Source organism: Manduca sexta, chromosome 28, assembly GCF_014839805.1.
Source record: "Manduca sexta isolate Smith_Timp_Sample1 chromosome 28, JHU_Msex_v1.0, whole genome shotgun sequence".
Taxonomy (NCBI): Eukaryota; Metazoa; Arthropoda; class Insecta; order Lepidoptera; family Sphingidae; genus Manduca; species Manduca sexta.
Window position 1 is genome coordinate 5691475 of NC_051142.1, and position 20887 is coordinate 5712361.

The 20887-nt window shown below is 34.0% G+C and overlaps 1 protein-coding gene and 1 long non-coding RNA gene across 2 annotated transcripts in view; one reads left to right on the forward strand and one right to left on the reverse strand.

The window, feature by feature from the left end:
* Positions 1-313: 313 nt before the first annotated feature.
* Positions 314-3709, reverse strand: LOC115453049. The gene is made up of 2 exons (XR_003939535.1): positions 3536-3709; positions 314-481 (listed from the first exon to the last, which is right to left on the reverse strand). It is a non-coding gene; the product is annotated as an uncharacterized LOC115453049 (long non-coding RNA).
* Positions 3710-11008: 7299 nt separating this feature from the next.
* Positions 11009-20887, forward strand: part of LOC115441833 (beta-1,4-glucuronyltransferase 1) — a 61214-nt gene continuing 51335 nt past the window's right edge. Inside the window, exon 1 of the mRNA XM_037444941.1 lies at positions 11009-11254. The gene's annotated coding sequence lies outside the window, so the exon portion shown is untranslated. The remainder of the gene's footprint in view (positions 11255-20887) is intronic.

A 20887-nucleotide genomic window follows, 5' to 3' on the forward strand; every position in this document is an offset into this window, starting at 1 on the left:
ATAACATTGGTGCATTATTTAGATATAGAAGTAAAGTAAGTGATATTGGGGTGTACTTTCTCGTAGTCTGAAATATGAGCCCGATATGACCCATCCTCTATCAGATCATGCAACGTAATATAATAGCAAAAAGAGGGCTGCGTGCACCCCTGCATACGTCTTTAGGGATAAACGTAATGTTTTCAATTAATGTTTTTTCACCTCCACACTGTTTCTGTCATCCTTTACTTCCATAACACAATAGCGACACGACGAGACTTCTAGATCGGATAAAATGATAAACAATAATTGTACATACATAGTTAATAAACTATTACTGAAGAAGCAATTATATTTCATATACAGCTCGTTAACTTCCACAGCTTCTTATCAGTGTCTATTGCATTCCTGTCGTTTCCGCGTTTCGCCCAGAAATTACTCCTTTAATCTTGCCTCCGTAAAGCTCGCTCGTTATCTTTTTAATTAAATTCCCCTTTATTGGCTGTGAAAGAAAAATATGCACACTACTCTTTTTTATTAATGGTAATGCGAGGATGTTTGGATGTTTGATAGAAGGAGATGCAGAGACCGCTAAACGGATTTAAAATAAATTTGGCTTATACATATATAGACCGTAACCTGGACCAACATGTAGGATATTTACTTTTTATCCAAGTAATTTGCTTTTGTGGCAATATCAAATATAACTATTTTACGATTTTTATAGCGGTTATTTATATGATTGTTTTCTCCCGACAATTCGAAGACTTTGCAGTCTATGTAGTCACGAAGCGGACAATATAAATAAACGTGATAAAACCCGTAAAATCATTTTATTTCAATATTAAATATTTGTAGCGGGAAACGTATTATACGCGAGCGGAGCTGAAAGCACCACCTCGTCATTAAAAAATTAAATTCTCTTAACATTGTTGCTAAAGAAAATATTTTAGGCAATTCATGTTGCTGACGTATTTGTTTAACAATGAAAATCACATAATAAAAGTAGGCTATCGTAAAGCATTCTTTGTGATAGCTCGCCTGTCACAAACACATTAGATTGTATTTTTTATATTCTAGGACACATGAATATTATCATCGGCTCTGATGCAGAGATATTTATTGATCGGCATTCTTCTCTGATCGTTTAATTATTTGAGTAAAGTTTATTATTATGTAAGTAATCCAATTTTATTCATAAATATGTTCATTATATTAATATCTACTTACCTAAATATTTTTTCTAAAAATAAACAAACTAAAAGAGAAAGTAAAGTATTAACTCGGAAAGTATAAGGATTTATTTAAAACTTATGATAGTGATGACTTTATGTAAACGCCACGTAGAGTTCAGAGATGCAAACATGAGCTCAGGAAATTATTAAAAATTGTGAAATAGATATTAAACAAAAACGTTAAATGTTACAAGATTAACGTTTTTTTATGATACGGTATGATGTAACAGCGAATCACTTATAAAAATATAACAACCGAGTCTTAATTTTTGAGTCACGATTCTGCTTTTGATTATCTAATCAAATATCTTGATGCCTATACTCAAAAGAAGTGCGCGGAGGTGGTTGGTAAGCGTGTTAGGTATGTAGGCATGCCTGCAATACGGACGAGGGATGATAAAATTTATTATTTATGTAAAAGCGTCCCTAAATGTAACTACATAGAGACTGTCTACTTAAGGTTACTTGTAACTATATCATTCAAGCTGGAAACTCACACAAAGGTCTCCCAAATAGTGATCCGACTTAGATGTTCTCAGCAAATTTGTGCTATTCCCAAAAACTATGTGATATTGAATAAAATTATATAAATTCCACTTGTCTACATAATTGCGACCTTATTGCGATTATAACATACGGAGAACTGATACCAACGGATAAATGCAATTTGGATAAGCAAAGGAAGTTCTAAATTCAAAAAGTTTTGCTGGTGGTAGGATATTTTTTATATCCGCTCGGATAGCAATCATCATACACAAGGAGTTAATACCCGCCATAGTGGCCCACGTAAGTGTGTCGCGTTTCGGGATCATCCTGTGTACATCTGGCTCCAATAAACTGGCATAATTGTGTCGACTGTCAAGGGATCCTCATCTCTCCTCAGTCGACATTCTATCAGACCTCAGACCACTTAGCATCAGGTGCAGTGGCGTCACTTTGCCGGGCAAAATTAAAGGCACAGTTACATAAATTACCGTACCAAGCATCATCGCGGGTAACACCGAGTAGTTTTAAATATAACTTAAAAATATAGATATACCTTAACATGAATGTTAATCTATGAATCACGATAAGCGTGCTCGTTTAGTTTATCCTCATTCAAAGTATTACGTGATTAGTTTAGTTTATGCAGGTATAGCCACGTGGCTGTACAGGAAACCAGCTGGCATTGTTCCTACGTCTCAGGTTGATAATGTTTGTTTGTGTCTCGTGATGTGAATATTCATTTCTTATTTATGATGTCACGGCGTTTATTTAACGTTTTTTATTCTTATTGACGTCATCTAGATTTACTTGATATTATAAATTAACTATTATCTAAACAATAACTAGGGACTATCAATCTTTAACTACAAATGACTACATTTTTACTAAAATTTAGTTAATTTTCACATTATATCTTAGTTTCGACTGCTATGTAGCTCACGGAAATACCACAAAATGGTTACAATGTAGCTAAGTGCTATTATTTTAAATTGTGGGATGCTGTTTGGTGGCCATATCCAGCGCATTGTCGTGCTATACCAGAATTTAGCGCAACAAAGGTGCCGAAGAAACTTGCTATCTAGGATAATAGGCTTAATATTCGTACCATTTCTAACGTTCCGACCACGATGTGCACGATAGAGTCAAGAAATAAAAGAATACTTACTGAGACAATATTTCTTTTTACAAAACTAACCATGTACAATTGAAAAAGTACTAATTGAATACTAACGTAGGTACGTATTGCACAGTACAACATCGAGTGCGATTATTATGCTAATTATAAGTTTTTAATTATCATTATTATTGTATTATATTTACATTATTTTTCCGCTGGGATTATGAGGTACGTGAGTTTAACATATCGTGTATATTGTGATAAATTTAATTGACAACTTTATCAATCGTGTTAATTACGACTTTCAAATTAAATAAGGTATGAAAATAATAAGATGGTATGGGCATTTGGAGAGGATGGATGATAGGAAATTGACAAAGAGGATATATAAGGCAAATGTGGATGGAAAATACGGTAGGGGTCGACTGCACTGAACCAACAAATATTAGATATCGGACATTCTTAGTAGAGGCCAGGTCAAAAGTACTCTGAACCTGCGGAATTGCATGAAAATATTGATGCAGGTGGAGTAGTCTGCCTACCTCTATGGGATAGAAGCGTGATACTATGTATGTATGAAAATAATTATTAACCTAGATAACATTTTGCTGTTGGGCGGCCTTTGTATAATAAATCAACCGTTGCTGGTTTATTATCTTAAAACGGTGAGATGAGACTGTGGGAACCAAAGAATTTAATTCGGCAGTAAAATACTTACACACAGTTTTATAGATCAGCAGCACAGATACCGATAAATCTTCAGAAATAAAGCATCCCTTGCTGGTCGAAGATTTCTTGGGCTTCACTTCAATTAATATTAGGTGAATTGCTTGTCATTGTTCTGAGATGAATTAATGATTTCTTATGTTTACGTCAATGTTAGACTTCAAAATAAAACTGTCGGCCCCGTGACCATGTAGACTGCAATCTTCGAAATGTCGGGAGAAAATTAAAATACATCTAACCGCGAATAAATTCGAAAGCTAATTTTATTTCGATTAAGTTAAGTTACTTTGCCGTGCTATAATGAAGAAATATTTCGATCAATAAGTATCACCTTTTCACTCATATAAAACCTAGTCAAAGTAATTTAATCAAGAAGGCATATCAAAAGAAAATTATTAAAGATTGTACACAGTCTTCACAATCAATTTCATCACGCGCACATTTTATATTGTACTCCACGTAACCTGTTTATGTTTTTCTAACGGAACATAATAATTGATCGTCAACATACTTCGAAGTGAACTTCAGCACACGCTAGCCGTGATCAATATTTATTGCTTTACATGTATTCAAATAAATTAAAAGTCTACGAGCTTGCCCAAGTCTTGTAGATTTAGAATTATGCGGTGGAAGCGGTGAAGTTGGTATGGAATTACTATTCATGATCTCCCGTGATATTGGCGTGTTAGCCTGTAATTGCTAGGTAGTCAGTAATAATTTAAACTTAGTGATGTAGTTAAGCACAATTGTATTTTTTTTTATATTATTTTCATACAATAATATAATACAATGACTAATAAACATTTAATTATATGGGGTGTGAATTAGTAGAAAGCTATTTAATTCGAAATTTATTTATTAAACATCAGGATCACCATATTATGATAAAACTGAGGTCTCGTCGATCTCCGATCGTTCATATAAAACATATTTTTGTTCACACCTCACCAATAGTACTCGTAATTGGCATACATTTTAGAATGGAATTCCGTGGGAGTCAGTTCCGTTGTGGTGTGACGAGGGCCTTAGAAATGCGCAATAAGAATGATAACAAGTCGCTTCGGGATAGAATAACAATCAGCTGTCATGCGCTCAGTGATAGTCGCTGACATTATACGGATACAGAGCTAGCATGCTCCGACGGACGGGCTAGCACGTACAACCGCAATTTTAACCCACGCAATATGACAGACGCCTATGAATATTTATTGCGATAGCTCCGATAACAACAAAATAGACGTAGGATCATTCTTCAACTACACTTCTCTCGTGGCCAAGAAAGTGTCGTAAACATGGATTGTTTTTCGCACTACATTAGCTGTTGGAAACATTTTTGGATAACTATTATTAATTAGTATAGTTGCCTGAATGGCGATTCGAAGGAAATTATTTATTCCATAGTAGTCTAATGTAATAGTTTTACAATATTTTCAGCAAATAAATGTGAAATGAAAAATATGTAAATAATACGTGAATAGGAGTGCCAAATTTCATAGAGACGGGAATATTATTATCTAATAGTCTATTGTCTGCATTAGAGACAGCGATCCAAAGTCTTATATACATCTAACTGTGTGTAATTTTTATCCATTGACGTAAAAAAGGATAGAGACTATCACTCCGTGAATCAGTAGTTTTCAAATTACTTTTGAACACCTAATCAGTTAATTAGTAAGTTAAGCAGGCTTAGCTTTAAAGTTGACTGAATAAGAAGTTTTCGAACTTACAACAACAAAGCTAGTAGAGCTTCAAAGAATCTAAAACCTTTAAACCTTATAAAACAAAACCTTATACAATACAGAGTCACGCGGAGTTTCAACCTCGTCTGAGTTAATAATATGATAACCGAAATTACCATGTGCTCAGTTATTTCCTTTCTCACTTCATTCTTATTCTTCCTCCTTAAAGGCTAGTATTACATGCACTCTATACCTCTAGTTATATTACCTGGTGGTGTAAAGTTCTTGCGCAATGATTATCAATAACAAGTAGGTGACTTCCCTACTCGTTTATTGTCCTTGAGGAACATAAAAATTTATTAATGATAGTCGTTCTCTAATAGCGTAGATTGCTATTACTTTCGGCGAACTTTCGGTAGTTTTGTACCTCCTACCATTAATTTTGTCGATAAGTTATTCTTTGCGCATTATTACGTAAAAAAAACTTACGTTCGTTGCTGCCTTGAACTTCCTTATTAAGCTAGTTAGGAACGAGTGACAGCAAACAATAGTGTCATTACTTTTATGACACTGATAATATGGTGGTTCTATTATTTTGGTTGTAAGGACGATAGTGTATTTGAAGATTAAATTAGACAAAGGCGAAGTGGCGTCCACAACATGAGTATTAGCAAACGTTATAGAATAAATATGTTGTCTGCTCCCAAGTGATTTGAGTGTCACGCAATATACCTATGGTTTCGTTAATCATTTGGTTTATACAATTTTTTTACAATACTATTTTCATGTTTCCCTTGCATATCCATTTATCGGCATTATAGTTAGCTCACTAGGATGTTGTAGCCAGACTAAGCTAATAAAAAACTGCACAATGGTGCGGTAAAGTCTGGAACTAATTTCTTGTAGTGACAACGTCAACTTTAAAACGAAAAAGCAAAGTGGCGACCATAAAACAGGTGTTTTATTTCTCCTAGTTCTTCATTAAATCCCGTATTGAAGTATTTTTATCTTCGCCCTTACCCATTATTTCTTATTTTGTCTCACATCTGTCTTTTGTCCTTGCTGCAGAAAATCGATATTGAATAAGTAACTCCCCAATGACCTTAGATACGAGGGCTGTGTACTACATTATACATGTGTCATTAGAGTAATAGGAAGCTCGGAACAATTGTAGCTAAGTATCCAGTAACAAGTACGTAATGTGTGATACACGATATGGGCCGTGTGTGGCAATATGAGACCAGTCTGTCGTTAAATTTATATAAGTGGCTATAGTCGTGTCAATATTATATTTAATTCATTGATAAATTGTTGTTTTGAAATTGTTTTATGTTTAGTTGGATATACAGAATCATTTCGACATTTCGTTACTAAATGAAGCCACATATTTATCTTCTTGAAAATAAGACTACAATAAGTAACTGTAGATATAAAAATAAAAAGTGTAAGTATAGAACAAAATAAATATCAATAAAAAGTAATTTTATGTTATACGCCCTAATGCGATGATTACTCTAAGAGAATTCGTCGCAGCGGCAACAACACACTTTCAGTCAGAAATACTCATTCACACGCCATATTCGCATTAAACTACGAAATGAAAAAAAAAACCAGAAGAGTAAAACTGGGATTTTTTTGTGAAAATATTCTTTATTTATAGATTATTTTTGGGATAATGTTAGCAAGTAATGACAAGTATTTGGTTTCATTTATTAACGCATGTCAGAATTACCCTTATAAATCGCTGATATAATTGGTTCATGAAACTAATGTGTAGTTTCTTTTTTTTTTAACATGACTAAGATATTCGTTAAGCTTTTCTTGACTAAGATATTCTTGCATGAGAAACAAAAATGCACAACGATATACGAATTTGATGCAGAAAGTCCCAAAAATGCAACCGCAACATGTGCGCGAATAAATTATGTAATACTTAGGTCATTACATAAGCTCAGTTTAATATTTCTAATGGGATAGAAGTGTATTTAGAGTATCCTAACTTCGCCAAGCTTCCGTTTCATGTGATAAAGGTGCTTAGCATCAAATCTGACTAAAAATCTAGCTCCAAAAATCGTATTTTCTAACGCCCAACCTGACAATTCTATAAGTACGTGGACCGCAAACGAAATAAAAGTATCCTGTCGGACACTCGGTCGATAGTCGGTTAACTTGAAATTCAATTATAATTTTGTTACTTACTCGTATTGGGAACAGAATTGCTGTTGCAAAAATTCGAACGTACGAACTCCGAACGCGAAAAGAATAAAATTTATAATGATAATATTGCTGTAGATTTTGGTTAACGAAAACTACATTAAGTTATAATTCATAAAACTGCGAAATAACGTATGATTATCTTACAACCCGAACTATTATTTCTTTAGAAGATAAGTACTAATACCACAGATTAAACTTTATCTAGAACTTCAAAAAGCAGATCCGTTTAACGTAATAAATGATTACATCCCAAGATAATACAGCCATTAAATCAATTGTAACTTCAAATAGTTGCATAAAAATTTATTAAGTTATAATTTTAGCATTTCTTTTATTAAAATTAGAGTTATGGTACTGATACTTACTTATTTATAATTTTTGGAAAATATGACACATGGCATCCAAAGTATAAAGACCTTCAGTCCAGTGCCATGATCAATATGGTAGACTCATGCTGTAGATATAAAATCGTAATTGGAATGGCATAACAGGCCAAAAAAATTCTATGTTAGGATCGTACTTTAAAATGTCTATTTTATCAGATATATACGAGTGCGTCAGATAAATCATTGGTATTATTGGGACTAAACACAGCATAAAAGAGACCAAATGTAACGTACAAATAGTTCCCAAGTACTTTTCCTTTACCTAGTTTAGTGACTCACTACACCAATACCTTCCACATTTCTAAGAAACCGCACAAATCATGAAACTAATCCGGATAAAATGGATGTTTAATTCTTTTACCTCAATCAATCTCAGCCTGGTTATAGCTTCTCGAACATATTCGCAGAACAAAGCGTGAAGACGTATATATTTTCGCAGATGAATTAACATTACCCGACCTACTTCATCCGTCCCCCTTCTTTATCTATCTCACAGTCATCTCTCCGTCGTAATGACACACAACAGGAAATGATGCGTAAAAATTTTATTGCAGCCCGGCAGCGGTAAAAATATGTTGGTAGTCAATAAAAATAATTATCATTTCAAACTGTATCGTTGATAAAATCAAACACAATATTTTTAATATTATCTTATTTTTTATAAATGCATTAGTTTTTTGGTTATTTTGCAAGATGTTTCAAAGTTTGTTAGATATATGCAGAACCACTGAACGGATTTAAATGAAATTCGATGACAGACAGACAATGTCGTCACTAATACGTATATATCGACTACGTTTTATTCCGGAAAAGTACAAACTATGAGATTTTTAATCCGAAAGAAATCTTTCACGCAGATGGTGTCGCAAGCAATAATAATAAGTCTACTAAATATAATTATTTCCAAAAATATGTATTATATCATAAGATGCCCTTGGATCAAGGAGGTAATGGTATTTGGCGGCATCTAATCATTAAATACACTGCTAGATTATTACTGTAATCTGCTTATCTATACTACTATATAAAGCTGAAGAGTTTGTTTGTTTGAACGCGCTAAACTCAGGAACTAATGGTTCGAATTGAAAAAATATTTTAGTGTTATATAGCCTATAACCCATTTACTGAGGAAAGTTATAGGCTATATAACATCGCACTATGAACCCTAGGAGCGGATCATCTTTGCAAATTTTTTGCAAAAACGGGAAAAAATTATTCCGTTTGAGACCTTATGTTGCCTGCGGAAACGGTTAAAGTCACGCAACAATCATGTAGGATTTAATTGTTCCTCTTAAAAAGATCTAAAAAAATATATATTTTAAAAACAAAGTCCTCCGCCGCATCTATCTGCCTGCCTGGACGTGTATAAAAGACAAAAACTAATCAACGGATTTTGATGTAATTTGACGCGGAATCAGTTTGACACCCTGCAATGGACATAGGCTACTTTCCGTTCCGGGAAAATATACCTAAACCGGGACTTAAATCTTGGAAAACTTCATGTCGGTTAAACTTTTTTACGCAGGCAGAGCCGCGAGCAAACGCTATAATCAAATGAAATAAACCCTTGATCAATTTTGACAGGGCCTGTTTAATTTAAAACCATAAATGCACCAAGTTCCTGTCCGATCAAATTTATTAACTTATCTATTAAAAATAAAGTTTAGATACATAAATATATAAGTAAATTAATTGGTATAGTATTTGTATTTTTATTAGCAAATTAAATCAATGTTTCAAATCAATTAATACCAGGGAGTACCTTTTTCGATTTATATCAACTGATTAGAATTGGAGATATATCCTGATGTAATCTATATAAGAAGCGTCATTTGTCGTAACTTGCCAGGCAATTCCAAGTGGGGGGAGTGGTGGGCCAAGCTATCAAATAATTCACCTTTATCTAATCATTACACATCACGTTTTAAGATATGTATATAATAACTGTCCTTCTTTCTACTGTTAGGCACGGCTTTGCTTTAAGATTTGGAAGGTCTAGAATAACCGTGCTGATGGTTGAATGCCTTTGGCGATTACCTCAGGCAGTTTTCCTTCTTGTGGTCAACACGGACAATGAGTATGATGTCACATTTTTATCCTGATATAAAGATCCAGCACAACCTACAGATACTACTAGCAAGACGCTTCAAGAAGGTAAGTAAAGCACTCATGTCTGCTTCTGACCCGCAGATTCCAAAGGCGACTAGGTTCAAATATTCGGGAAGGACGACTGCTTAGGAACACCGGCTGTCTCAAGAAATAAAGAACGTCACAAGGCAATCTTATTAGCAGGGAAACTGACTAACGAACAAGTTCCCAAAAGTGCTAGTAGATCAATCAATTCAGGATACTTCACACCGTCGCCTGTGTAATGTGCTATGTTAGAGACGTAGTAATTTCGCGGAAAATCGTATTTCAAAAAGTAATTACACAGTCGAAAAAAATACAAAATCCACGTATTCAAAATCGATTGCAGTAACAGCTATTTCGTTGAAATAACCAAAAGTTAAAATGTGGGATACTAAATACCGCATTAAACGACCGTGACTAATGCGTTTTAAAATTTAACATGGCCAAACTGCGATTGGTTTGATTATATTTTTTTTATCAAAATCCGTTTTAAATCTGCTTCTAGTTTAAAATACGATCTAGTCGACTGATCTGCTCCCTGTTCAGGAAATTGTGCAATACGTTTTCTATTACATTACATCGTGGCTTCCTAGTGCTCACCAACATACCGCTCCCGGAAGTCTGATAGACTCGGCCTCCGCATGAATGGCCATTTGTATCTCAATATTACATACCTACCATCCTGTGTTCTGGCCTGAATATTGCGATATAATTAGGGATTAAAATATATTTTTGTTTGCACGATCTAACACGTTCTCTATGTAAAGAATTATTCACATATATTTTATAACATTCTCAGAATTGAACGTTCAGTATGAAACAAATATTATAACATATACAAATAAAGTTGTACGCGTGGTAAGATGATGAATGAGGTTTGTACAGCTTTGATTAACTGCAGTGTAAAGTGTCCCAAGCGAACCCCCTACAATGAAAGCAGCCAGACGTTGTTTGTCGCTAATCTTAGCCGGGACAAAAAACGCAGTCGGGTTGTGGCCCTTCTTTCACGGTCTCAGGCCGGCGGGGCGCTTCCGAACCGCGCACACGTAGGATTATGTACCCACACAGTCCGCCGCGCGCCGTCACCGGGGGCGCCTGTGTCGCTTGCTCTGCATGTTCATTAAAACTTGTCTTTACGCAAGTTTAGACCTATATGTGCTTAAAGTCCACAGATATCTGGATTGATATATTTTCGGAGTGCTTCTTACAGAACCGTTTAACAGAACGGTTAGGTGCACGCTCGCAACTCAAATGCGGGCTTGGAACATTTGTGGGTGGAAAAATAAACATAACACTCCGGTGAGTTTATTTAGCTTGTTTTAAAATGCTCTTCATCTTTGCTTTCTCAGTGATAAAGATTGATCGCAGGATGGAAGTCCTTAGTATTGTCACGATTACCTTACTATTATCGTTGAACGAGTTATGTTAATTGGCATACCATGATGCCACTCGTACCACTTTTACAACTTTGATTAGGATTAAGATCACAGTGAAAGCGAAATTATCACATAAGTATGATGTTAAGTAGTAATTAACTTTTCTTTTTTTACTTTATCATTATGAAAACATCAGATTTAAGTATTCCTTTGAACGTATCTGAGATGAAGTGCGGCAATAAAATAACAAACTTATAATATTAAGGAAAACGTTCACATTTAATTACCCGTGTCTTTTGTACAAGGAGTACCTATATCCAAGTTTATATATGACGATTTTAGCTTTGGATTGACGCCAAGATGTAATAAATCTGGTACCAAAATTACGTATTTTTATGAATTTTACGTCCTAAATGAGCTAATACGTAAAGTAAACGCTGTTTAGCGCGTATTCATTTTGCTTACATCATTCTAGTCGCAAACATGTATATTGTATACATAAGCACATGATTTATTTTGCTTTAACTATTCACTATTATAACATATGTATATGAAGTTAGATTGAAAAGCTAATTTTATTGATAAATTAAAATTCCTGTGATTGCAATAGTCTTAAAGGTTCAAATCTGTACTGAGCTTCAAATGCGTTAATCTTAACAACTACAAGAGGATTTTCCAATTTGTAATAAACCTCCTTTTCATTATTTAAGTTTTAATGGCGGGCAAAATGACCGCCGGCCGAGATACAGGAACGTTCCAAGTTCAATTATTCAAAGTCGTTAGCGCAGATGGATTTGACAGAAGTTAAATACGAAGAATCAGTTCAATGTCTTGTATTTACTTAAAAAAGCGTCTTGTTGTGTCGGTTCTCGTTGCCAAGGAGCATTAAAAAGGTGCTAATGGAAAAAGGTACTTACTGGTTGTATTTTTGGGCATTGAATCACACGGATCGTCCTGTTTTATATTCAAACTAAAGCAATTTCACATCTTGCGGGGCTTCCTTTTTAATCGCGCGTTTATTTTTTTAAATATTGAGAAGATGATAATTTGACTCTGTAAGTACTTATATGAATTATTTCAAGCTTTGTTAAGGTGGTAGCTCAAGGTCCATTTTCATTTAATTCAAATTTAATATGACGAAATTTTAAAGGCCGAAATATCCATGATTATTAATTATTTTTACATTTTTCTTTCAACTGCGAGAACTAATCACTAACTAGACGTGAATTTAAATTCTTTACTTGCCAATACTTGTTTAGTTACCCAGATTAAAGCCGAAACAAAATGTATGAAAATGGACCTTGAGCTACCACCTTAATGCTCTTAATTTTAGACGAATTATGGCATCTCCAAATTATTTTAGTATATCAATAATACAATGTTTTAAATATTTTTCCATGATGTTGCTTTTGTTCCCTAATAAATAGGTGGCCATACCTACCGTCACGGCCGATACACGCCCCTCTGTCGCTGGCTAAATCAATAGACTGGCACACAGGGCGAACACAATACCCCAGACGTACTAAATAGAAGTGCATTCGAAAATGTGAATTTGAATATAAAAGAAAGCCGTGTGTGACAGTTCGTAACAGACTGAATAATAAAGCGGCCAAATTGTGATGCCTTTGTGCCTTTGTAGTCAAGCTTAAAGCTTGCAAGGCGAGTATCCTTTCTTGTATGGCTTTCTGTTAACGTTAGAGTACTTAGGTATGTTAGTACTGTCCGAAATTTTGCCATTGTTTAACACTGAAAGTGCCGCCGTTCCATTTTTGCCCCACCCGCAAGTATGATGTCTCTAACATTTTTATTTTTTAATTAAGATCGATATAAATTATTCACATGTATTCATATTATTGGTATAATCAATACAGCTCTCATATTAAAGGAACTAAAATAAAAAGCCGTTCGTTACACGTCACCCATGAAGCGAGGTGAGTGTCACCTTAGGGTGACACTTGGTGTAAATATTGTTTATATGCACAGATTGCCATTGGTTACCCATGGCAACCTGTGCAAATAAATTGTCTATAGATAACAATAAAGGTACTAGAAAACAATACTATTTATGTACCACTTGTTCTTTAAATAATAATAATAATATTAAATATAGATATTTACTGTATTAAATATCTATATTTAACAGTTATTCTATCATATGAGTTGTGATGATATTGTTCCTAAATCAGAAAATATTGAACTTACGATTTCTAATTTGATACGATTTTTTGTTAATCAATTAGACTTTAGATATAAATGAGTTGCAAATATTTTACTAAGAATTTTATTCATTACTTTCATATCGTATACCAATCACTATCATTGTAATATTTAAATAAATAGGGACAAATGTTTCAATAAGGCAGCTTATGGGGGTCTTAATCTTCGGTGCTTACTATGAAGTTTCTAATGTTAATCTTTTGGACCCTATACTTAGGTTAAATCAAGCAGAACCATTATATGCAACATGTAAAAAAAATTGCCTCTTTGTTGACACAATGAAATTAACTAAGAACTACTCCAAATTAAGGTACTGCATTGAAGTTCTATTCTAATTTTCTTATATTACGTGACTGAATACGGTTAAAATAAAATGATGTTCGCCACATAAAATATAATTCTTTTTTAAAAGTCTCATGTTTACAAAAAAATAAATACGTAAGTATTATAAATTAAATTAGATTTGCTCCAGATTTTTTGCAAACAAGCTAGAGCTTGTCGAGATCAGCTATATTTAATTAAATACTATTGCATAAATAATTTATCCTGAAGTTTACTTTTAATACCTAAAAACTAACTTAATTTACAATTGAAAATATACGTTATTTTTTCAAGGAGTCACGTTTGAATCTTCCCATTCGTGTCATCAATGCACACCCAAGCGTAACCACTCACACAATTGTTCGTTGTACTCATTAGACTGGCCTGGACAAAGAACTGGATCTATTCATAAGCTCAGTCAAGTGACACCGCCAGGTAAACTAGACCTCACGAACCGTAGTTTGTCTTTTACCCGACTACGGCATAGGCAAGGGAGATTATTATTTTAGCGTATTTATCAATTTTCATTTTTCTTTCTCTCACTCTAAAATCGTTTATTAGAGGTAATAAAAGTGTTAATGGATCCTTTTCAATAAGTATGAAATAAGGCATTATCATCCTAAGAAACACACGGTTAAATAAAATGTAAGAAAAATGTTTTTGATATTTGCATCATATATAATAAATACTCATGTGACCACGGCTTTATTTTATCAAGGATATTTCATTTTTATTTAAAGTCAGTATAAGTTTTTTATAATAGATTTTTTTAACACAGTTTTTCATATATGATCTAAATCAGTCAAAGCTCATTTTATATTGGCCGTTATTATTACACCCTTCAGTTCAAAATGCTACAAGTAGGTAAAGGGGAGACCCCAGCGTTACGCAACGTTGCTTTAGCAAATTAACATGTGCATGTAGTTGTTATTCCCTATGTTTACGAACCCTACCCTGGATGCCTTTTTGCAGAATATGCTAAAATTGTAGCTTTGAAATATTTTTTGCTTATTATTAATTTATAACTACCTATTATGTATTACACATTGGAAGCATGTATTAACGCTACTTATTTTGTTTTATTTTTATCTACATTGCTACAAAAATAATCTTTTGCTTTAAACGTAATCGTCGTATTTTGATTAGATAAAAATGCATTACACATAAATGACGCGTGACGATAATAATTTGTGTCTTTGAACATTTTTGCAAACATATTTTTATGAAAAATAAATTTTCTGTGTAATTTAGACTTCGATATTACATACGGTATAGATAGAATACAAGTCAATGAAGTCAGAGTTCATCTAAATAAATGTTAAAACATACGCCATAATGAAGACTTCAATTCGCTAGTCAGTCTCTTTACACTTTACATTTAAGACCACCATAGAGATAATTATCACAATGTTACTAAATCGGACATCATATTAATATTGCAACGTATCGCACCAGAGCAGTACAATAATAAACATTGCGATTAATGATGTAACTAACACATTATAATAAAAACGGCAACTGGCGATCGTGCGCGTTCATTAAACACAACAGTCTGGTACAATCTGCACTCTAACGACAGACAAAATTGTTCACCAATTTCTTAATATTATTAAACCTTGTAGTCAAGGGGCTCTATTCCGTCTACGGAGTCTTATCCGTTTTTTTGCAATTCCCTACGTTCTTAAAGGACAGCTTTTTACAGTCATATAGGTAAAAGAGTCAAAAATTCTCCTATTTATCTGTACTTCTATTAGAGTTGCCTTGCGATTAGAACAGCCGTAATTGTAAAAAAAAAAGATTTCCCCCCGTAGACAGGATAGGGTCCCCTGACTACACTAAAATTAATACTTATAGCATTTTATTCAATTATGCATGTAGATCTTCACGTCTAACTCTGCATATTATTGGAAAAACATCCGCTCTTAGTTTTAAATATGCAGGTTATTAACGGGCAACTAGTTAAGCTTGTGTAATTAAGTGGTCTCATAATATAAATTCTAGTCATCTTCCACGAGTCGAGGGAATATGACGGTACTTCGAGCTAGAAGCTGCGTAAATCATCCTTTCTTATCGAACAAATGACGTTCGAGATAGAACTGGTGTCGAGGGTTTGCAAAAAACCAACGCCATTGAAGGCGTAATGCCATGATATATGATACTTTAACGATAAAGAATGATTCTAAGTGCAGTGTGTGCCATTTTAACATAGGTAAGTTAAGTATTTAGTGTTGCATACAGCGAGTTCATGCTGTTTAGATAACTGAACACAATGCGCCTGCGCCGTCTGCATTCCACGCCACCAAGCGAACTCGGGAATTAGCTATAACGTATTTTAGAACCTTTAACACCGCACGCCGTCCAACGAGCTTAGTTTCACACATGTTTAGTTACTTTTAAGAAGGCCAAAGGAATGCGAGCCATTGTTTTTGCAGCTGTAAGTAATATGTACTGTACAGTTAGCACTAATGCTTTAACGAACTTCAAACTCACATCCGGAGAAGTAACCTTTCAGTATAAAATATACGGAGATTTGGAAAATATCAAAGGGCTTTGTAAAATGTTACAGCATGGCTGCATCTAAATGGCAAACTCTGCCAACACGCGGAGATAGATGCCGTCAATAGACAACTCATATATTCTGAACAAGTACTAGAACGATCGCCTGGAATGGTTCGAGTAACATAATTATTGTAATACTATTTCTACAGAAAGCTCTGAGAATCATCTACTTCTGATTGCGTGTTTTGGATACTAAAATCCATCATAATGTTCACCCAAGATACCAATCTTGGATTTACTGCAAATAATACCTCGGTAGGCTCGTCTGACTGTCTATCATCCGTATGTAGCGAAACCAATAGCAATATTTGTGATCATCACAACTTCTATCAACTCTTAAGATACTCTGGATGTTACTTTAGTCTGTACCTTTGAAGCTTTAATCAGAATGTACCAAACGGTACTAATGCATTTGTATAACAAAGGTTACGTCTAAGCGGCACTTAGGAATTCCTTGCTAGCAATAAAACTTGTGGTATGTGAGGCTTTCACGCCCTTTTAAAATGTTCGTTAGTGCGTGTAATTAATCTATCTCGCTATTACAGAAGAATGCGGTAAGCAGACATTAATTATTTTCTCGTTGTACTACAGTTGTAGTTGTCTCTACTTGTTTTATTGCCAAATTCTTAAGAGAAACCTAAGCAACTTTTGAATGAAGTTAGACCAAGGAATTCTGCTAATGTTTGTAGTTTAAAGTCTAAGATCCGAAATAGTAAGTTACATTTGATACTCGTTTCCGGCTCGGTAGAGGTAAAAGTAAATTTATAGTGATTTCGAGATCTAAATACATTTTTATTAGATGGTCTCATCACGTTAATAGTTGCATTATATAATGTACTCTAAATGCTAAATTTGCACGGAGTACATCTATGTCGTTTTGTAGAACAAAATCGTAATATGAAGGTAAAAATTAATTAGTTATACTAAGTACATAAATTTCGATGGTTTACTATTGATATCTTTGCTTATTTTAAATCTTTAATACATTTTTAACATGATTATCAACTAACGATAATCTGTGCAGCCGTTATTGTGTATCTTACCGTACATTACGTAATTATTTAAACGAGGCCGCGTCCATCAGGCGATTTAAAACAATAAGATTGAGCGACAAAACCTACACGCTTACTGGTAATCTTAGTTGTATGTGCATGAGTGAACAGGAACAAGTTTAGCATAGAAGCAATAACTAAATTCGTGTTAAACTTGAATATTTACTAGTTGCAGTGAGGTAAATCACACGTTTTATGCATGCATACGCATTCGTCCATAATAGATGAGTTCTAATTTGGTCTACGATGCGTCATCGTGAGAACTAAGTCGTGGCCATGCAAATTGTTTTCAAGTGCCTCTGGATCTGATCTTATCAACCAGTGCGTATTGTTAGAACACTGCTTCGAACGCATGCTTAGCCTAATCTTAGTGATTTTTTAAATATGATAACATTAATGACTTTCATTTAGCACCAGTAATAGTATAATATCAATTAAAATGCTGTCACTGACCTTACGGCCAGTAATATCTATACTTGCACTAATTTTGTAGACAAAGTTGCCGAGGTCGACGATGAAATAATAAAACCTCTCATGTTCTATCTTAGAAGTTTCTTATAATTTTATAGATTTTGTTCGACATCTAAGAATACTATTAAAATAAGGATTGGATATGTCCTCGATCCGTTATTTCTTGAACACTTGCTTGATAGTTTTGCTTCATATTTTTATACAATAATCCGCTTACCTTACAACATTCTTTATGGAAAAGATATTTTTTTATCCATGAGACAAGAAAATTGTAAGATTTAGCAAACATTATTATATATCATATTATTAAGTAACTATAAAATTTGCTGCATAAATGATTACAATAAGTAGACAAACCCAAGTTGGTTATGCAAAGCTTCGTAATTGCATGTAAATTATTTCTTTACGACACAGTAGGACACTTCAGTTTTAATCTATTTTAGCTTTGATGATTACAGTGGCCATTGTGCTAATGCCTTATCCCAAAGGGCCAGGGAATTGCATGTATCTTTAATAGCTCTGAACAGAATATGAATCTATACTATTATATAAAGCTGAAGAGTTTGTTTGTTTGTTTGTTTGTTTGTTTGTTTGTTTGTTTGTTTGTTTGAACGCGCTAATCTCAGGAACTACCGGTCCAAACTGAAAAATTCTTTTTGCGTTGGATAGCCCTTTGTTCGTGGAGTGCTATAGGCTATATATCATCACGCTATACCCAATAGGAGCGGAGCAGTAATGGCTAATCTTGGGAACTACCGATCCAAATTTAAAAATTCTTTTTGCGTTGGATAGCCCTTTGTTCGTGGAGTGCTATAGGCTATATATCATCACGCTATACCCAATAGGAGCGGAGCAGTAATGGCTAATCTCAGGAACTACCGGTCCAAACTGAAAAATTCTTTTTGCGTTGGATAGCCCTTTGTTCGTGGAGTGCTATAGGCTATATATCATCACGCTATACCCAATAGGAGCGGAGCAGTAATGGCTAATCTCGGGAACTACCGATTCGAACTGAATTTTTTTTTTTGTGTTGAATAGTCCTTTGTTTGTGGAGTGCTCAAAGTTATATATCATCACACTATGACCAATAGGACCAGAGCAGTAATGGCTAATCTCAGGAACTACCAGTTTGAACTGAAAAAATCTTTTTGTGTTGGATAGCCCTTTGTTCCTGGAGGGCTAGGCTATATATCATCACGCTATGACTCATAGGAGCGGAGCAGTAATGAAACATGTTGCAAAAACGGGGAAAAATTATTAGTTTTGAGAGCTTCCGTTGCGTGCGCTGCGTAAACGATTAAAGTTATGCAACAATGATGTATAACGGGATTGTTCCTCTTAAAAAGTGCTAAAAAATATATTATAAAACAAAGTCCCCCGCTGCATCTGTCTGCCTGAACGAGTTAAACTCAAAAACTACCCAACGTATTAAGATGAAATTTGGTATGGAGAAAGTTTGAGACCCTGGGAAGAACATAGGCTCCCGGGAAACTACTACTTTTATAACGGAAAACTTTAGCCTGAAAAACTTTATAACGCGGGCGGAGCCGCGGGCAAAAGCTAGTAAATTTATAATGTGATAAGAGTCATTTAAAATGGATAAAAACCTTCTTTATTATACTGAATCAAGAATCAGATATATATTTATATACTTATCAGTCCATTGAGCATTTGAGATTTGTATAATATGTAGTATAATTAATTTATCGTAGGTTAACAATGTTTTTTGATTACGATGAAATTTATGGTGATATTTATTGTACTGTTTCTCCTGGACTTTAAGTAAGTGATAATCATCGACGTCTTCATCGGTATGTTTTGTTTTGCTATTTTTTTTCGTCCATAAGTTTCTCTTAGCTATGCAAGCCCTTATGTAACGACGCCGCCGACACTGCATAAATATGCAGTTACTGTAATAAAAAGAGAAGGAATTACTAAGCATGATATTTTAGCAGGTAATTGTGTTTGTATTTTTATGATTTAGTATTTTACATAATATCATGTTAGTATTTTTATTTAGTCGCTGACTGATCAACAACATAACGCTTAATAGGGGACCGGACAGGTATTACCAAAAAATCTGAAATTCAGTTTAAAGTAAAGTTTGTAATATTAAAAATATTATCTCATATTTGTTTTTGTAAAAGAGTTGTGATTTGTATTTTTAAATCAATAAATAAAATAGAATAATTATAATATTTTTAGTCTATTCTTTATGGCAAATGAAACACCAATCACGGCGCATGACGTCACACGTGGGTAAAATGTAAACAAACAGACGTCATCTGGATGTCATACCGCGTTGTGTTATTTTAATGCTTTAAAGGTGTTTTTTGACACAGAACTGCTCTAATAATTAATATTAATTTATACGGGACGTTGTTACTATCTTCCAGCTTAACGTTTACAGATTGTTTAATCGATAATCATAATGGACCGCAAAAAATATCGTTGGTGCATCGTACCTGAATGTAATAATACTTCTATATCTTTACCAAACAAATTATTTATTGATGTACCACGAAAAGCAGATATACGAATAAAGTGGTTGCGGTTAGCAAGACGAACCTACGACGGAATGTCTGCAGACTCACCGATTTAGTTTTGTGAGGATCACTTTGATGTAAGTAAATAAAAAATAGTGTTTCGGTTTAAAATAAAACGATGAATATTTCAATTAATTAAATCATTTGTACACCTAGGGAGGTTGTGGTTATGAGATGTATTTATTTATGTTTTAGCTGCCACATGATATGGAATAGAATATTTATTTATATAGAATTCTGGTTGTTACACAGTAACCTGAGATTGCCTGAGATAACACGGTCTATGCAGTGTTGCCAGATCATAATTTCTCTTTACCCCAGGATTATTTGGAATTTAAAATTTTACCCTTAAACCAATCATAAATAATTCGGTACTTTTTTTCTATATCC